Raw genomic sequence first — 19515 nt, forward strand, 5'->3', positions numbered from 1 at the left:
ATGTCATTACTTGGAAACACGTTAGTTAAACAGAGTGGTAAATTATTGCTATTCTTAGCAAAATAGAATAGTAGGGATGAAAAAGATCTTATAGTCTACAGTTTTATTTTCTTAAGACAAAGTTTTTCCTTATTAAATATGCAGCATATCAACATATGGAAATAAATGGAAATAGATGAGGCCCACAGACTTATTTGCTGGCTCATTCTTTCAGTTTCAGTAATGGATCCTAAGGGATAGCTATAGAAAAATGAAACTTCAGGGAACAAACATGTCTTCATGGACACAGCCAACGTCTTCCATTCCCCAAGACAGCATGACTGTTCTGTGTTCACAGAGTCCATTTACAGCAGAATATACTGCATGCCCATGAGTAAATTATGTTTCTATTTAATATTTCTAGGCAATATTTAAAGCATAATCCCTTACGGGAATTATTATTAACTTTTAAAACTTAATTTCAATAATTTAGTTCCCATAAAATAGAAATGGCATTATTTTTCCTTACTGTTTGAATTCTTCTTTCCTATCACTGAATAAGATGGCTGCCTATGTAAATGCACTAAATTTCTTAGCATTTTCATGTGCTTTGCAAATAAAGCTGTCTAAAACAAATTCTACAACTCAATTTCTGGTTTTGTTGTAAACCGCATACTAGTTAATAGCATAGCACACCTGATTTGACTTGGCATTTTCAAAATTGATTTATTGCACTCTGTAAAACCAATTAGCTCTAATCTTGCAAATGCAATAGGCTTCTCTTGCCATGATTATTATTATGCAACCTATAGATATGTCATCTCTTGGTTTATATAATTGTGATTTGCCATTCATTTCCAAGAGAAGACATATCCCTAAAGCAATAGGTTCTGCCATTTTCTATTGACAATGAAGTGCTATGTATTATCTTAACAGCAACCACGTTACAAAGAGGGGTCTATACAAACCACCATACTCCAAACCCAGAAGTAATTCCTGGGGAGGAACTGATGTGTCTTTAATGTTTAGCAGGCAATGTCTTAGAATTTAAACACAAATAGCCTCGAGTTTGTGGTTTGCTTCTATTGCCTATGGATAGCTGCAAAGAACAGGCTAAACATGATGGATTTCCTAAAGGTTTTCAGAATATGCTGAATAATTAAGTAGGGTTGGTGACAATTTAGGCTGTATTAAGTAAGGTACTGACATCTCTTTCTGTTTTCTTTAATAATTTCTATTCTCAAATTGTAATTCCTTTTTTAAAATCGACAACAGCAATTTGACAAGCATTGTATGTAATTACACTTCACCTTTTTATTCAATATGCAATGTGTTCTGTTCATTCACAATAAAACTACATAGATCTACTATCCTGGATAGCTATTTCATAGCCATATTAGCAAGTTATTTTGATATATGTCTTTTGTTTTCTGTGTCATTATGAAGTAAGAAAGAACTCTGAGAATTCTATATCTTGTTTTGCTGTTGATGAGAACCCTAATTAACTTACGCTTAAAGAGATTTTAGAAGAATACCAACGTACGTTTCTCTGAGATTCCTCTTAGATTATCAAGAGGCAAAAAGGTGAAATAATGGGAAATCAAATTTTAAAAAATCCTTCATCTTTATACTGTACATGGTTATATGAAGAAAATTAAATGAAATAATTTTAGGATAAGCTAAAATATTTTTAATTTTTATTTCAAATTTCAAAGGTAGAATGAATCATATTCAATACAAAAGGCATCTACTATTACTACAATAACTACATTATAATCAATAATTCATGTCTTTATATTTACATAAATTCCACCCATTTTCTCATTATACTACTGCAAGCTTCTTTGTATAGGACTTCGATGCTTTTAAAGAGCAATAAATAACAAAAATGAAGAATACATATTAGACCTGAAAAAATCATATCAACACTCTATATGAAATGTATTTATATTAATAAAATAATGAAATTCAACATAAATATGAAAATCTCCTTTTTATAAAATGAGCAACTTATGTGAACTTTAAAAATATTTTTACAAGTGTTTTTTTTTTTTTTTCATTTTTTAAAATAATTGCACTAAGGTAAAGCAAAGCTCTAGTTGATGTGGGCATGTTGTGTAGGCATTAGCAGTACAGCCCGCATTATGCACTCATTGGACAGTAGTGCAACCCCAAGGAAAGGATGGTTTACTTATGTGAACTTAACCTAAAAATATACTTATACCTCTATGCAAAAGTGAGTCTCCCAGCTAAGAAAACATATTTTATATTTGGCTGCAGTGGTAAACAAATCACAACTAGGATGATGTTTTCTAAATATTATTTATGATAATGAAATATAGAAACATCTTAAAAGTCAATCTTGGCTAAATAAAAGTACATACTTATAAAGGAAAACTATCCTCCAGTCATTATAAGTGACATCATATATTGACATGGAAAGATCTCAATAATATACTATTGAGTGAATTTAAAAGATTATACACAAAAGCATATCTGTATATTCTATTTGATATAAAATAATTCTAGGGTATAGGTATATATAGGAAGAGATGGCTATATGTATATCTTCAACATAAATAATGGTTGCCTTTGGGCAGCAGGATTGATACTGATATATATTCATTGATATTCAACATTGAATATCTATTTCTTGGCCAAGTGCTAACAGCACTGATGATCTTTCTGCAATGACTCTGAATCTTTTTGTTTATTTGTGCAAATTTATAAGGTACATGAGAAAATTTGTTACTTCTATATAATGGGTAGTTACCCTCCAGATGTGTGCTGCATTGTTGAGACTATTTGTGGTCTTTTCATCTAAGACATTTTAACATGACATAGATATGAACATATTCTGAGCAGCTACAGCCAAGTAATAAATAATCCCTCTGTGATTACTCCCTAAATCTGCACAGGAAAAAGCAGTATACAGTACAGTTCAGTAACAACCACATATCCTAATGGTCAACTGTTATTAGATAAAATGTACAGTTTTATGAGAACAGAGCAAGGTAATTCAAGTTTTTTATGAGCAAAAATGAAGAGAGGTAAGATAATTATAAAAACATGATACAGCGCAAAACAATTGCAAAGGCTCAGAGTCAATGGTTGTCTAATTGGGATGAAAGAAGACCTTAACATTTGCTCCAATCTTTGTGTAAGGAATTAAATCTAAAGACCCAATTCTAGCCGAGCACGGTGGTTCACGCCAGTAATCCCAGCACTTTGGGAGGCTGAGGAGGGCGGATCACCTGAGGTCAGGAGCTCAAGACCAGCCTGGGCAAGCTGGAAAAACCCCGTCTCTACTAAAAATTCAAAAATTAACTGGGTGTGGTGGCGGGCACCTGCAATCCCAGCTACACGGGTGGCTGAGGCAGGGAGAATTGCTTGAATCCAGGAGGTGGTGGTTGCAGTGAGCTAAGATCGCACCAATGCACTCCAGCCTGGGTGACAGAGCAAGACTCCATCTCAAAAAAATAAATAAATAAGTAAATAAATACCCAATTCTAATGTAAACTGCAGACTTTGAGTGATAACAGTGAGTCAGCGTAGATTTAAAATGTAAATGTTGGTTAAAAAATCGTACCACTCTGGTGTGGGATGTTGACAGTGAGCAAGGTTGTGCACGTGCAGGGATGGGCTGTATGGAAACTGTTTGTATGTTCCACACAATTTTGCTCTCAAACTAAAAATGCTACTAAAATAAAGTTTATTAATTTTAAAAAATTCTGGCCACGCACAGTGGCTTACACTTTTAATTCCACCACTATGGAAGGCCAAGGCAAGTGGATCGCTTGAGACTAGAAATTCAAGACCAGCATGGGCAACACAGTGAGACTGTCTCTACAAAAAAATAAAAACTAAAAATAAATTTAAAAAAATCTAAAGTCCCTCTGTTAATTTAGCTGTTGGAACCACAACAGTGGTTGTCTTCTAATCATCCCAGAGGACTCAACTGAGATTCAATCTTCTTCATGTGTCTCTGGAATTCATAGTCAGAAGACTGGGATGGAGTCAATGAGATCTCATTCAATTACGTCTGCCATTTTCCCCTCTCAAAAGGACCTAAGAGACTATAGGCCTCCACCCAGAACTAACCTGCTATTTCAGAGGTGTAGGAAAGGAATGAGACAGCTATACAATGCTTTTTTTTTCTCTTTTTCTTTCTGTACCCCAATAAAACAGTCTGCTTTACAGGTTAGATATAAAGAGTACAAAATTTGTTTTAAAAATACAAAGGTTGTTATTGGGAGCTGTAAGTCTTCAACCATATTTCATATCTTGTAAGGGTACTATTAGCCTCCAGATAAAAAATAAAACTCAAATCATTATACCATCATCCTGGATCCATGTTAAACAGACCAACTTAGAGCTTTCATCAGGCTATGATGAGATACATGTCTAGATACAGAAATAGCCCTGTGCCATAGGGAGATGCTGTATCATATTGACATTTCAAAATAGATTAAAAAAAATTGAAACCTACTTCTGGATGCATCACAAAAAAGCAAGAGGCTTGGAGCACATTACTAAATTCAATGTACTAAAGAGAGAAAGAGTATTTGCTTATCCACTGCTGAGTAACAAGTTACCCCTAAACTTAGTGGGTTTAAACAACAATCATTTTAGTTTTTCTTGATTCTGCAGGTTAGGAATTTGGGCAAGGCTTAGCTGGATTTGATATTCTGGTCTGTTCTAGGCTGGAAGCTTTAAGAAGTCTTTGTTTTTTTTCTTTGTTTTTTTTTTCTCTCATTTCTGTCACTTCATATAGCCTCTCTCAGTTTGGCTACCTTGAGCTTCCTCTCTTCCTGGAGATGTCAAAAGAACTGGATTTCTTACATGGTAGATGGCTTCTATGAGGGAGAAAGAGAAAGTCACAAATCTATTGCCATCCAGACATGGAATCAATTGGCATCATTTCTATTGCTCTCCATTTTATTGGAAAAAGTCATGAAGCCAGTCCAGATTCCAGGGAAGGGGCAATGGACACCACCTCTCAATGACAGGCATGGGAAAGAATTCATGGTCAATTTTTAATCAGTTACAGGAGGGAGTAAGAGGTCTTTACGGGGTATTTGTCAAAAGCATCTGTTTCTATTAGGTAACTGAGGTTAATCAAACTAGAGACCGTTTTATGATATTTGAATTGATATTTTCCTCCTTATCTGGGTTGGAGAGAGGATATGAACTAGATAACAGCGTCATTATTTTAGAAAAATAATGTAGCATATTATATTGTTTTCCTTTATATCTTGACAACTATATAAACCTATAAAAATGAAACAAAGAAATAAGCAAACAGCTCAAAATGTACACACTGAGTTATTCCAATTTAATTTGTATGGCATTGGATCACTACCCTTTATTTCCCATTTAGAAAATACGTTAGTGTGATGTAGTTACAGAAAACAGACATTTAAGAAAATATTAATCCTCATTACCCTTGGTACAGAATACTTTCTTCTAAACGTACAGGTAAAAATTTATGCTACAAATGATATAAATGGAAAAAAAACACAATTGTGGTAAACAGTCATGCTCCCCCTCCCCCGAAGATTTTCACATTCGAATCTCCAAAACCTGTGAGTGTGTTACCTCACATGGCAAAAGGGACTTTGTGGTTGTGATTGAATCAAGGATTTTGAGATGAGGAGATTAACCTGGATTATCAGGGTGGGCCCAATGTAATCCCTTAGGTCTTAATAAATGAAAGAAAAATGCAAAAATATAAAAGAGAAGGGGTTGAGATGATGGAAACAGAGTTCAGAATGATGAGGTCAAGAGCCAAGGAAAGCAGGCAGTTGCTAGCAGCTGAATAAGGCAGGGAAGAGATTCTGGAGCCTACAGAAGGAAGACAACCTTTCATTTTTGCCCCATAAGATCCATTTCAGACTTCTGACCCGCAGAACTATAAGATAATATATTAAGCCACTAAATTTGTTGTAGTTGGGTACGGGAGCAATAGGAAACAAACTATTAAACATTTAAAAGAAGTTTGTAATTATTTTTAATGATAGCTAACATAAATCAATAAATCATTTAGAAAAAAATTAAACTAATGGTACAGTAAAAACAGTGAACTATAATAATGCTATTAAACTATTGCATCTGGGATTCAGAAATGCTCTGATTTTAAAGTAAGAATATTGATTGAAGGCATGCAAACGATGCTCTGAAAATGATGCATCACAGATACATAATTCCTTTTGGAAGCGTATTATTTAATCTACTTTAAGATTTTGGGAATACACACAAACACCCAATGATAAATTAAATATACTTACTTTATCTTAATTTATGCAAAAGACATGCAAGGTGCTTAGTTTATAAATTCAGGGTTCTTCCCCTATGGGAAGGAAACAAGTTTTTCAACTCAAAATTGTTTGGTATGATTGGAAAATGCGCAGTAAATGTTGTTGCTTTACATATTAGAAAAGTTAAAATATTTAAACTTTTGAAGTCTCAAGGACTTCTATTTGGTTTTATAGAAAATCCTCAGAAGAAGAATATTGTGTTACCAAACAAAGCAAAACATGGTTCACACAATTCTACATAAATTGATAAAGTTTACATCTTGAATTTTGTTAGCAATTTTGAATTTATAATTAATAAACCTTAAAAATTTAAGAGTATAAATCCTTTAATAATCAATTACCACATCCAATTAGCCCATAATCATTGAAATATACAACTGGGACTAGAGCTCATTTCAAATCTCAAAATACAAAGTCACTTAATTCAGAACTCCATCTGTGCCTCGGTCTCTAGAGTCTGACAAACAGCCTTCAAATTGTCTTCAGAGTTTTCATCAAAACAAGACACCAGTTTGGAATCTATTTTAACATTACTTGCAACATATAGGGACTCACACTGCATCTGGTTTGACTTTTCTCTAATGAAAGTTGCTAGTTGTTCTGTGTCAGGAAGGATGTAAGTATTCCCTAGAAATAGTGCTGTTATTTAGAATACAACAATAGAGAAATCAAATCCCCAGATCTTATATTTCCTATTCATAAAATTGTAATTGGCCTTTTTATATCTATGTTACTCTTGAGACAGAGAATTAACTTTATATACATATATGGGATACCCATAAAACTCAGAATAGTTCACATTTTTATTCTCCAAAAAGAATTAGAAATAAAGTCAAAGCATATTTTCCTTTAATCCTGGGGATTTTGTATAGTTTAATGTTATCCCTTGAGGTGATGTTAAATATCAGTATTGTAAATAACTGGCAAGGGAAGAACTGCAGCATGATCTTTGCAATAGTACTGCAAATAGAGAAAAACAGCCTCACAAAAATTATATTTCACTTGTCGGACAATGTCAACTCCTTGCAGATAGCAAATATTTATATTCTACTTTGTCAAGTGTGCAGGTCTTGTCGTGTAACTCATCGGGTTCAAAGTCTGGTTTCACTAGTCTCTATAATGTGGGTTATAACTTGGGCTCATTGACATCCTGTAAGCTTCATTTTATTGATATAAATTGCATTTAAAAATGCCTGCATCAGAAATTTGGGAGGCATGAGTTCTAAGTAAATTAATATACATAAAATACTCAGAACAATTTCTGATTCACAGTAAATGATCAATAAATGATTGCTGATATTAAGGGTAATCAGAAATGATGCACACTATATCAAGTCATGAAGAAGTGAGAGTTTCAGAGGCAAAAGCTGCCTTGTCTTTTGTCGGGCTATGAAAAAGAAGAATATAACTTTTTTTAGAAAAATCAAAAGTATGTCTTTGTCCTGTATCTCTGTTTATTTTGTGTGTGTGTGTGCTTAATAAACAAAGCCAGAATTCATTCAGCATTTGAATCAGAGCCTACACACACACACACACACACACACCTCCAAAGTAATTTATTATATTTAAGATGTCTATTTTATTGTCTTCTCCATTTCTGTCTCTATAAGTGAAATCTTATTTATTTATTTTATTTATTTATTTATTTATTATTTATTTATTATTTATTTATTTGAGATGGAGTTTCACTCTTCTTGCCCAGGCTGGAGTGCAATGGCGTGATCTCAGCTCATTGCAACCTCCGCCTCCCGTGTTCAAGTGATTCTCCTGTCTCAGCCTCCCGAGGAGCTGGGATTACAGGCGCCTCCCACCACGACCAGCTAATTTTTTTGTATTTTTAGTAGACGGAGTTTCACCATGTTGGCCAGGCTAGTCTCAATCTCCTGACCTCAGGTGATCTGCCCACCTCAGCCTCCCAAACTGCTGGGATTACAGGTGTAAACCAACGTGCCCGGCTATGAAATCTATTTTTTAATTCCATAAGGCAATGAACTCATATCAAGTAATATACAACTTCTTTATTGCTATACATTAATGTATAGCAATGTATTTTGTACATAGTTTTAGATATATGTATATAAAATTTTCAAAATAATAATAAAAACAATCTAAGTAACATTTCAAAAAACAAATAATAGGAAGAGAAAGAAAGATGACCCAAACCAAAATCTAAAACGGAAGAAAGAAAAGAAATAAAAAATCTTGCAGACAAAGAAATTCTCTGGGTTGAAATTCCAACATTTTATGCAAGGGAGAAGAGTTCTTGCCTCGGCTCAGCACCTTCATGGGCCCGAACGTTTGTGCTCAGGCCGTCTGTTGACTAGAAACAGCAGATGAAAGGTGAAGAGCAGACACACTGGCCACAGAGAGAGGTCACCTTCGACGTCGGTGGGAGATAACTGATATGCATGAATCTTCTGTGACTGATGTGCTGAACCCGCCTGACCCCTAACATAAACAAAATACAACTTAGTTCCCTCTTCCACCATTTCTGAATTGAAACTTTATTCAGCAGGCCTCATTTTCACATGTCCCTGAATGGACTGGGAAACAACCACAGCTTCTGTGTTCAGTTTTAGGAATTGAGTCCTACAGTCATTTTAAGTACAAGTTTAAATTTAAGTACAGTTTAACTTTAAATTCAGAAACCGGTAGTCCAGTCCAAGATCATCATAATAAAAACAAACAAACATGATTTACAGCAAAGTTCTGTTTCCTCTTCTGGACCTGCTTTAAGCTAGAAACCTAGGAGGGGTCTTTTAAGGGAAAAGGTGGTATCTTTTGCTTTTCGGGACCCTTGAGGGTTCCTACAGGGCTCTTTCTTCCTACAGTTCCCTTGACTCAGGTAGAGCCATCTGTGTCCCTTTGGGGTGTCCTTTGCAACTTCCTCACCTCTGAGAATCTCTTGGTGTATTACTTGGCTCTTTCTACGGATGTCTCTGTCCTACTGAGAGGTGAAGCAAGCTGGACTTCCTGGGTCAAGTGGGGACTTGGAAAACTTTTCTGTCTAGCTGGAAGATTATAAAAACTCACCAATCAGCCTTCTGTGTCTAGCTAAAGGACTGTAAATGCACCAATCAGCACTCTGTAAAAACTCACCAATCAGCGCTCTGTGTCTAGCTAAAGGATTGTAAATGCACCAATCAACACTCTGTAAAATGGACCAATCAGCAGGACATGGGTGGGGACAAATAAGAGAATAAAAGCTGGCCACCCCAGCCAGTGGCAGCAATCCGCTTGGGTCCCCTTCCACGCTGTGGACACTTTGTTCTTTTGCCCTTCACAATAAATCTTGCCGCTGCTCACTCTTTGGGTCTGTGCCACCTTTAAGAGCTGTAACACTCACCGCGAAGGTCCACGGCTTCATTCTTGAAATCAGTGAGACCAAGAACCCACCAGAAGGAGCCAACCCCGGGCACACTACAGGCAACCTTAGTGGATATAACCCAAAGCAGTCTTGTTTGCTTTTCTCTCCCATGCATTCCATGACAGGTCTATGGGAGATACTCACATATCTCTAACACTAATAGATTTCAGGAGTGCAGGCCAATTTTAATGGGATGTCACTTATGCATATGTCCAAGCATGGATCAGACCTAATACACGTTCCATTTATTGTTGCCAAGAATGAATATGGCACAAGCCCTCTGTGTCTTCCACCCTCAGGGAATATATTTCAAAATTGATCATTTGCATTTTATTTGCTCTCACTAGGTTTGGAACTGTAAGAGCATTCCCTCACTCCTACCTCAAATAAAAACTAGGGACTTATGCATCAGCTCTCTAAAAAAATAGTCCTGCCATCAATGTTCTCTTTCCACATCTGACCCCTTCAAATGTCTGGTCTAGAGGGTAGTCCAGAAGTTGTGGAACAGATTCTTCTTCTCTCACTCTTGTTAATTTGTATATGAGAGGGGCTCTGGCTTTTGTCTTACCTTCACTTTGTTATCCTGATGCCAGGCAGAGCTGAAGTAGATTTCCACTCTAATGATGTGTTTCACACTATCAGCCTAAACAGCTGAAGCCACTAATGTCAAAATGTATATCTATTTAAATCTCAATAATCTCTGTGATACTGACGAGTCAAAATGAAACAGAGCTGGTCAGCTCAAGGTGTGGGTTCTGGACCAGCAGCCTATGCATCACATGGCAACTGGTTAGAAATGCAGTCTCATCCGGGTGCAGTAGCTCATGCCTGTAATCCCAGTACTTTGGGAGGCTGAGGCAGATGGATCACACGGTCAAGAGATCGAGACCATCCTGGCCAAGATGGTGAAACCCTGTCTCTACTAAAAATACAAAAATTAGCTGGGCTTGGTGGCGTGGGCCTGTAGTTCCAGCTACTCAGGAGGCTGAGGCAGGAGAATCACTTGAACCCAGGAGGCAGAGGTTGCAGTGAGCCGAGATGCTGCCACTGCACTGCAGCCTGGCGACAGAGTGAGACTCCGTCTCAAAAAAAAAAAAAAAAAAGAAAGAAAAAAAGAAAAAAAAAAAGAAAAAAATGAAATGCAGTCTCTCCTGTCCTCAGACAAACGCTGAATCCGAATATGCGTTTTAGCTGGTTCCCTGAAAGAGTCATATGTGTAATAAAGTTTGGGAGGCACTGCAATAGGCAATTATTAATAATGATACTTTTAAAGTCATCTCTCAAACTGTACTCCTTATAAAATTAATATCTTCCAAAACGGCTTCCACAAAAAATAAGGTTTATTATCAAACGTATTTTTAAAATATTAAGTTAAATAAAGTGCAGCAAATTTCCTTTCTGCCATACTTCAGAGAGTCCAATTAAGCATTGCTATACTCTAGGAGAAAAACGGCATGTGCAATATTTCTTCAAGCCATTTCACCTGGAAGCTATGTTTTCTTAGGGTGATCTATTAATATCTTTTGGAACACTGGGGATTGTAAAAAGCAGATTGAAGAATGATGCCCCAATTTGTGAAGAGGTGATCAAATTCTGTTATACAGACTCAACTTTACACATCAGGAAAAACACCTGTTTGAGGTTTCAAATTACACATTGTAAAAATTTTTTATGTGAAATGTCTTATTCTCTATAGATTACATGGTAAAATAGTTTATCTTTGCTCCTGTCTTCCCACTGCTGTCTCCAGACACATTACAACTCTCATTCTGCCTACTGGACTCAGGGACTTGGCACTGATCTCAAACAAATCTCAACATCTTTTTGCATGTTCAGACTCAAGATTTCTCCCTCCTCTTGCCTCTTATCAAAATAAGTGTCTGTATTACATTCCTCCAAAAGTAGATAATCCCCATATAACCACTCTGTGAAAGCCACCCTCTGATAGGTAAGGTCCGAAATTGCCTGGATATGCTATTCCTTATTGCTTTTTTTTTTAAATAGAGAAGAGCTAGGCTTTAAAATGTCTTATCCCAAGACAAAACAAAACAAAATTACATATGTTGTTACAATTCAAATATGTTTTACCTAAAACAATCTCTGAATATCATGAGGATGAACTCTCTACTTAATCACTGGAATGAAGTACCACCTGCTAGGAAATCACAAAGATTGTAAATATGAACATATGAGTATACTCCCCTCATTTCCTCTTAGAATCATGTCTTCACTGAGTATCCAGTGTTTCTTTCTTAGTTATTTCATTGTTTAAATATCTTTTGTATTTTTTCTATCATTTTCCATGATCCAGGAAGACAAGTTTTCTGCTTATGAAGAGTTTCAGAGCCAGCTTCTTCTCTTTTCCACTTAGAGCTTATCATAGACAATTTGTATCAAAAATGCAAGCTACTTTTGAATTTGCTTTTAAATTTTTCTAGACATACTATTTTGTAGCTAAAAAAAAATCTCATTTTTAGATTTCTTCATTTCCTCTTCGCTTTCATCATAAAAAATAGAGTCTGGCTGCCATTTTATGCATTTTTTTGTCATAATACAATTAAGTTAGTTAACATTGCAATCTAATTTCATCTAGCATCCCAAATTATAATTTCTGCCATATTCAATAGGTGCAGAGACAGTTAAATGGTTAAAACATTATAAAATATTAATTTGCATAATACTAATAGTCTGACGCATTTTAGAGTATCTTTCCCATCCTGCCTTTTGTAAAGGAACAATTAATCATCAATATGAATAATTCCCCAAGAAAAAAACTAAGCAAAATTGATAATATGCAAAGAAGCTCAATGGTACATAAACATCTATAATTTCTGCTTTCCTTGTGTCTTTTTATCTGGAGCTCAGATTTTTATCAATGCCTGTTTTACTGTCTCCCTGTATTTATTCATTCGACAAAGGTAGATCTAATGCATATTAAATATTAGGCTCTATTCCTGACTTTGGGGATTCAAGGAAAGTTAAAAACTATACAAGGTCAGACAGTGATATGTACTAAGGGCAAAAATGAAGTCATTTAAACAGAAAATGACTTGGGTAGAATAACAAGGAGTTACTAATTTGGATATATAATCAGCTATGTATTAGGTATATAGTTTTGATCAGATTATTCCAATTATACTCTGTCAAGTTAGGTGAAAATCAGTGTTCATTTTTAGTTGCTCTTTAAGTCATTGATTATTAATAAGCTATCCCTCCATGACTTTTCTGTGGCTCATTTATTTTAGACTATACCAAAATTTCTGTCCAAATTTACTTAAAATCCATATGGCCTTTTTAATTTGACATGCTAAGAGAAAGACAGATAGAAAATTTATCTTACTCATATTAAAATAAATCTGTTCCAAATAAGCCATGTTTCAACTGAAATCATGATTATTCTAACAAGGAGTTGTTGTGTGTTCTTGATAAGGAAAAACTGTTAAGGACCAGAAATACATAGAGAATTTTTGATTATTTTTTGGTCAACATTATAAACAAGCCATTGGTCAACTTCATGAAACTGAGAAAAAACCATTGTGACTGCTTGGTGTCATATATGAAAGACAATCTGATAAAACACATTTAAACATTTCCAAACATTTGTTCAGGCAATATATTAATAATGTGAAATCAAATATTTGAAGAGTCAACACTGGAAAGTTCATGGATGATTGGTATAAGAATCAGAGAAGTCATTGTATTGAACAGAAACTCTGCCATGTAAAAATGAACACTATGAGTTTTTAAAACTTATACAAAATATATTAGCGATAGATATGTTGGCTTTCTGCAGAGATGTTCCTGGAGACAGTCTTAGCATGGAAGAAGCCTCTTCACCCTCCTGGCTGACTTTCTATGTTCTCACCATAAAACTCTGCCCTCCAACCTGTTTTCATTTTAATTCCTCTGCAGTGTTTGGTGGGATGTATCAAAAGATTGTTATAAATACCTAAGAATTGTAACACAGCATAGTCAAATCTCAATTTTGAATACAAAGTTAATAAAATATATGTAATATAAAATAAATTTATATAATTACATATACATAATACATGCTACAACGTTGTATCAATAACATACATGATTATTTGTAATATGAAAACGATATTACATATAATTCGGTAATTACCACAAATCTGTCAGATGAGTTTTATTATTTAAACAATACATATGAGAAGAAGGCTGAACCTTGATTATTTGGCTTCATGTCTTTATTTTTGTAGTATAATGTTATCTGTCATTTAAGGTTTTCACTATATACAACTGTGTTTCTAGAATATAAGTTGAACTATTATATTCCAAATAATTAATGTAATACTTCTTTTTTTTTTTTTTTGAGACAGAGTCTTGCTCTGTCGCCTAGGCTGGAGTGCAATGGCACGATCTCTGCACACTCCAACCTCTGCCTTCTGGGTTCAAGTGATTCTCCTGCCTCAGCCTCCCGAGTAGCTGGGATTACAGGTGTATGTCACCACACCCGGCTAAATTTTTGTAATTTTTTTTTTTTTTTTTTTTTTTTTTGGTAGAGACGGAGTTTCACTGTGTTAGCCAGGATGGTCTCAATCTCCTGACCTCATGATCCACCTGCCTTGGCCTCCCAAAGTTCTGGGATTACAGGAAATACCTCATTTCTTAATGTTTGCTGAAAAAATATTAACTAGAAACTAAACTTACTAGTTTAAATATGAGTTAGAGGGTTTAAGATAAAACTACTGCAAAATAATACCTATATATGCAACACACGCCCTTCATTGACTTGCTGGATTTATAAAGGTTAGAAGTAACTGTGATAATAATAATAATGATAAAAGTAATCACATTATGTGTCAGAATATATGGAAGATACAAGGCTCACTGGATGATCATAGAAATAAGGAAAAAAAATATATATATGTATGGTTTAAAAAGAAAGTCAATAGGAATGAGAAAAAATTTGATGGAGGAAGACATTTGTCATTAATATTCTGGGTACATTTTACATTACTGGAACCCATCTCCTCGGTGTTGGTCTATGTTTTCATGCTATCCAACTGAGAATTCAGATCTAAGATGATTTAATTAATGTTGTTTTTGCAATCTATCTATTTTGTTATAAAAAAAATGATCAGATGATCTAAACCATCTTGCCGTAACTGTAGTCATTAGTATGGGTTTCTTTTCTTTCCCTTCATTCTGGATTCATATCAAACCAGGGTCCCTAAGTAGACAAAAGAAAAGGTAAGAGGAAAGAGGAAATATTGCACATATCTATGGTATCACTATGTGTTCTTATTTGAAAATTGAATTCTCTGTGCCAGGGAGGAAAAATAAATACTGTGAAATCACTTAAATCTACTGCATTTAATGAGGCAAGAATAGACCTCAAAAGTGCTTTTGAATATTACTTGTAAATGTTTTATAAAAACATTAGTGATTTTAAAACATTCAATGGTATCATATAGGCATTTAAGAAAATAATCCCTGCAAAAATATACACCAATGCATTATAAAGACAGAAGTCTGCATGCTGCCATTTGCTGCTCAGAGGTAAGATACAAGTGTGTTTTTGTCCTTTCTTTCCAATGATGTAAAATTCTATCTTCATTAACTCTGGTTTATTTACAAATACTTGAGAAGCAGAACCTCTTTACATTTGTAGGATTTTTTAGTAAGATACAGAACTGTGTGACTAATCAGCAGAATAATGGAAGGACTCTTTACCAAAGTAAGAAGATAAAAGTTTTGGCGGGGAGAGTGAAATAAAAATGAATTTTCTTCCCGGAAATCGGTATTCGCTTGAAAGAAGACCCAACTAGAAATAAGAACATTTGTTTCCTTTGGTGGAATAATCTCCTTTTGATCCTCAGGACTGCCTAGAATTATAAAACTTCATATAGTATCCAATTGAAACTCCTAACATGCTTCTGAATTTTCAAAAGACAACACGAGGAAGAAAAACATTCAATGTAAGGACTTAGGATGGAAGGGTTTGCTTGGAGAATATAAAAACGAGATGACATTCATTTCAAACAAAAGTTCTTTCTTGAACTTTTAATAGATTGATGAAATATTTTTAGAAGAACACAATGGTATAAAGAAAACTAGATTTAAAGAAGAGACTTTAGGAAATTTAATCATCTATTGTTATACTCATAAACAGGTAATTGTGATTTTTCTTTCATAAAAGATCAATCCTATTTCTTGAGACATTAGTGAATTTTTTTTTTTTTTTTTTTTTTTTTTTTTTTTTTTTTTTGAGATAGAGTCTCACAGTGTCGCCCAGTCTGGAGTGTGGAGTGTGGTGGCGAGATCTCGGGTCACTGCAACCTCTGCCTCCCAGGTTCAAGCCATTCTCCTGCCTCAGCCTCCTGAGTAGCTTGGACTTCAGGCTCATGCTGCCATGCTCAGCTAATTATTTTGTATTTTTAGTAGAGATGGGGTTTCAGACATTGGTGAAATTTTAAACTGAATATTCATAGCCTCTGGAATGAGGCAAATTATAATTTTTCTCATCCCCCATATCTGCACTAGGAATATACTCTGAGCATCAATATTTATCCCAAGACCCAAATAGGATCTACCTCCGTGAAGCCTTCTTTTATTATATCAGTTGCCATAGTTCTCGTGTATCACTTCCTGGCGCCTCCTGAAACTTTATTCTTTCCAACAATACATCTTCTCTAGTGACATTAATTATAAATCCTCCTCGGTTTTTCATTTTTAAAATCATTTGCATCTTAAGTACCATGAAAGTGGTCTATATATAGTAGACAGCTCCACAAGTGTTTGAGATGACGATGTTTGTGGCCCACGGTGATGGTGACAATCATGATCATGATGGGGGTGGTGGTGATGACAGTGTGATAAATCATCCTCTCCCTCTCCAAGTGTTCTAGCAAGCCCATAAAATATCCCAGGGAAAGTTTAGGAATGAAGTTACTCCCTTCTCCTTACCACTGTTTAGCTTCTTCCTTTGGTAGGAGTGATGTGATAGTGATATAATAAGTCTGACGTCTATTTGCTCATGGTCAGGGTTAATGTCCTAAACTTACAGGTTCATATATTGCTTCTCTTTCTCCTTCTATATACCCACATTGATTCTCTGTCTTGGAAATTGCTTGCCTGTAAGCACGACACATTTTACTCTTGAATCTTGCCTTTTCCATACAATAAACCAAACAGGACAGGCTAAATTTTATGCAGGGAAGTATTCAGTCATTCAACTGCTCTGTTAGCAGTTTTGGGGGGTACAAGTTCTATGGAGGGAAAAAGAAAGTCAAGAATACTTTGTTTGAAATCCAAGCTATATTTTCTAAACCAACTATGCATCTACAATAAAGCAGATTATTTCTTCTCACTCTGACTTGCTATATATTTCCAAATAGGTTCAGAAATATGAACCTATTTGGAATAAGATGGGGTGCTTAATTAACCAAATAAATACACTAATGATAGTGATCATGATAAAATTATTTTCACCAACATTTTAAAGTTGGACAAAGCCAGAGTTTTAATTTTTTGCCAGAAGTAGGCATATTCAAAGAAAATTTTCTATTAAAAACTCTCTTAGGAAGATACTAGGAATTAATACATCAGTATCTGGATGGGTTATGTCTTTGGTATGATCAAATTTTGTTAGTGCATTTAAACATCTTACTATATTTCAAATTATATTAAAAGCTGGTTGATAAGGTGTAATACTCTCAATATCCACCCCAACACCTTTCTGGCATGCCAGAGCTGGACAGAAAAAACTACAATTCCTAGAACCCTTGCTGCCAGGTTTTATGTTTTGCCAATCAGATATCGTAGTGCAAGATCCCTATTCAGAACTGAGTCATTTGGCAAAGTAAAACGCACACATTAGCTTTGGCAGAGGCAACTATCCAGCATTCAGATTAAACAACATCCTGACTAGTTTTTGAGACATCACCTGTGATGATGGCTTCTGATTCTATGGCTCCCCAATCCATGTAGAGGCAGCTGCTGTGTGGCAGTCCAGTTCTACTCAGTACAGGGCTGTTTCTAGAAGTTCAGCTTAGGGCCTTATTTTCATAACCATTTTAGTTAACCTGTGGGTTAGTTTTACTCCTTAAAAAAGATGTATTCTCATGAAGAATAGTCTGTTGTATGTGGTTAAATACTTTGTCTAGTGCAGTCACTAAAATGATTCAGGATGGAAATACAAACACAGGTTAAGAATAGGTGACAAAGTATAGATTTTCTGGTACAGGAAACATTGTATGGTGTAGAACTAAGAAGAATAATGCCAGGACCTGGGGAACTTACGAGAGCAAAGGGGATTGAACTAAACATAACAGTCAACTCTCCATGGTTCAAGTCAAAGGGCACACATTTTATTATGCACTGGTAATTATTCCAGAAGAAGAAGTCAAATTTTAAGCACACAGAATGAAGACAAAGAGAACATGAAGTTATCAGATTCAAATTGCATATGTACCCTATAAGATTCAATAGTCATCTGCTGGAAAGGACACTACTGCTGTCAGCTACTCACATCTAGGATCATTCACATGTATTCTTCAAAAGTTTTGGTGTCTGATTCACTCCTACCCTATCAATTGAAACATCTGACTCATGGCAATGTCTGTATACATATACATGATTTTTCCAACACCCTGTATTCTTAGCTCCCTAAATTCTTCCATTCTAATGATATCTACCTCAGTCACTCCTTCCAAGAGCAAACCCCAGACCTTGTGACGACCAGTAACTGCAATGTCTGCAAAGAACTGTGACTATGTGATCTACATATAACAATAAAATGAATACCTCTGATTGATAGGCACCTCAAATCTACGTGGCACATGAAGACTTCCAATTCATTGATACTATCACCTTTCCCACTTCCTCACTGGCTTGATGATCTAGAAATCCTCTCCTTACCAATTTCCATGGCCCATTACAATCACTCTTGTATACTATACCCCCTTTCTTCCCTTGCTTCTCACATTTTCCTGCTCGCTTGGCACAGCCTCACCCCTGGTTTAAACAAGCTTTTTCTCCATCCCATAACTGAAACGATGTATCTGAAAGTGGCTGGAGAATAACATACAACAATACTAACTCATCTCAATTGAAATTTACAATTCCCAAGGGCCCATAAATGTGACTATCGTATGCGCTCCTTTGTTTTCAACCACTATTTCTTCAATAATTTTTCTGTCTATTTTTATTTTCACCTTTTGGTAACTCTCATTAAATGTATATTTGTGTAATTAATGTTCTACCACACGTCTTTGATATTCTGTTCATTTTCCTTCATAGTTTTTTCTTCTCTGTCTTCTTTAGATTATATGATTGGCATAGATTGATTTACAAGTTCATTGATTCTTTCATGTGTGTACCCAAATCTATGTACAGCCCACCTACTGAAGTTTTCATATCGGTTTATTGTGTTTTCCACTCTAGAATTCCCATTTGGCTCTTTTTAATAATTTTTATTTTTTAACGAATATTCTGCATTTGATGAGACATTGTCATTAGACATTCCTTTACTCTTTCAGCTATGGCTCTTTTCGTTCTTTGAACTGTTTTGAACATATTCATAATTAGCTGCTACTTTAAAGTCTTTGTCTGCTAAGCTCACCCATGGGCCCCTTCAATGGAAGCTTTTATTGCCTGATTTGTTTCTTGAGCATGAGTCACACTTTCCTGTTTTTGCATATCTCATAATTGTTTTAGTTAAACATTTAAAATAATACATCGCAGCAAATCTGATTACCCCTCACTCACTCAGTGTTTCTTCTGCTTGGTCACTTGCTTATTTGATTAATGATTTGTCTGAACTAGCTCTGCAAAGTCTATTTTCCCCATGGTGTGTGGATTCTCAAACATGTTGTTGCTCAGATT

At 35.2% G+C, this 19515-nt stretch overlaps 1 protein-coding gene and 1 non-coding gene across 3 annotated transcripts in view; both read right to left on the minus strand.

Annotated features, from left to right (window-relative positions):
• Positions 1-19515, minus strand: part of GPC5 (glypican 5) — a 1476320-nt gene that overhangs the window by 814953 nt on the left and 641852 nt on the right. The gene's annotated exons all lie outside the window — the stretch shown is intronic.
• LOC129464268 (U4atac minor spliceosomal RNA) lies at positions 2041-2166 on the minus strand. The gene has a single exon (XR_008651507.1). It is a non-coding gene; the product is annotated as a U4atac minor spliceosomal RNA (small nuclear RNA).

Source organism: Symphalangus syndactylus, chromosome 15, assembly GCF_028878055.3.
Source record: "Symphalangus syndactylus isolate Jambi chromosome 15, NHGRI_mSymSyn1-v2.1_pri, whole genome shotgun sequence".
Lineage (NCBI taxonomy): Eukaryota > Metazoa > Chordata > Mammalia > Primates > Hylobatidae > Symphalangus > Symphalangus syndactylus.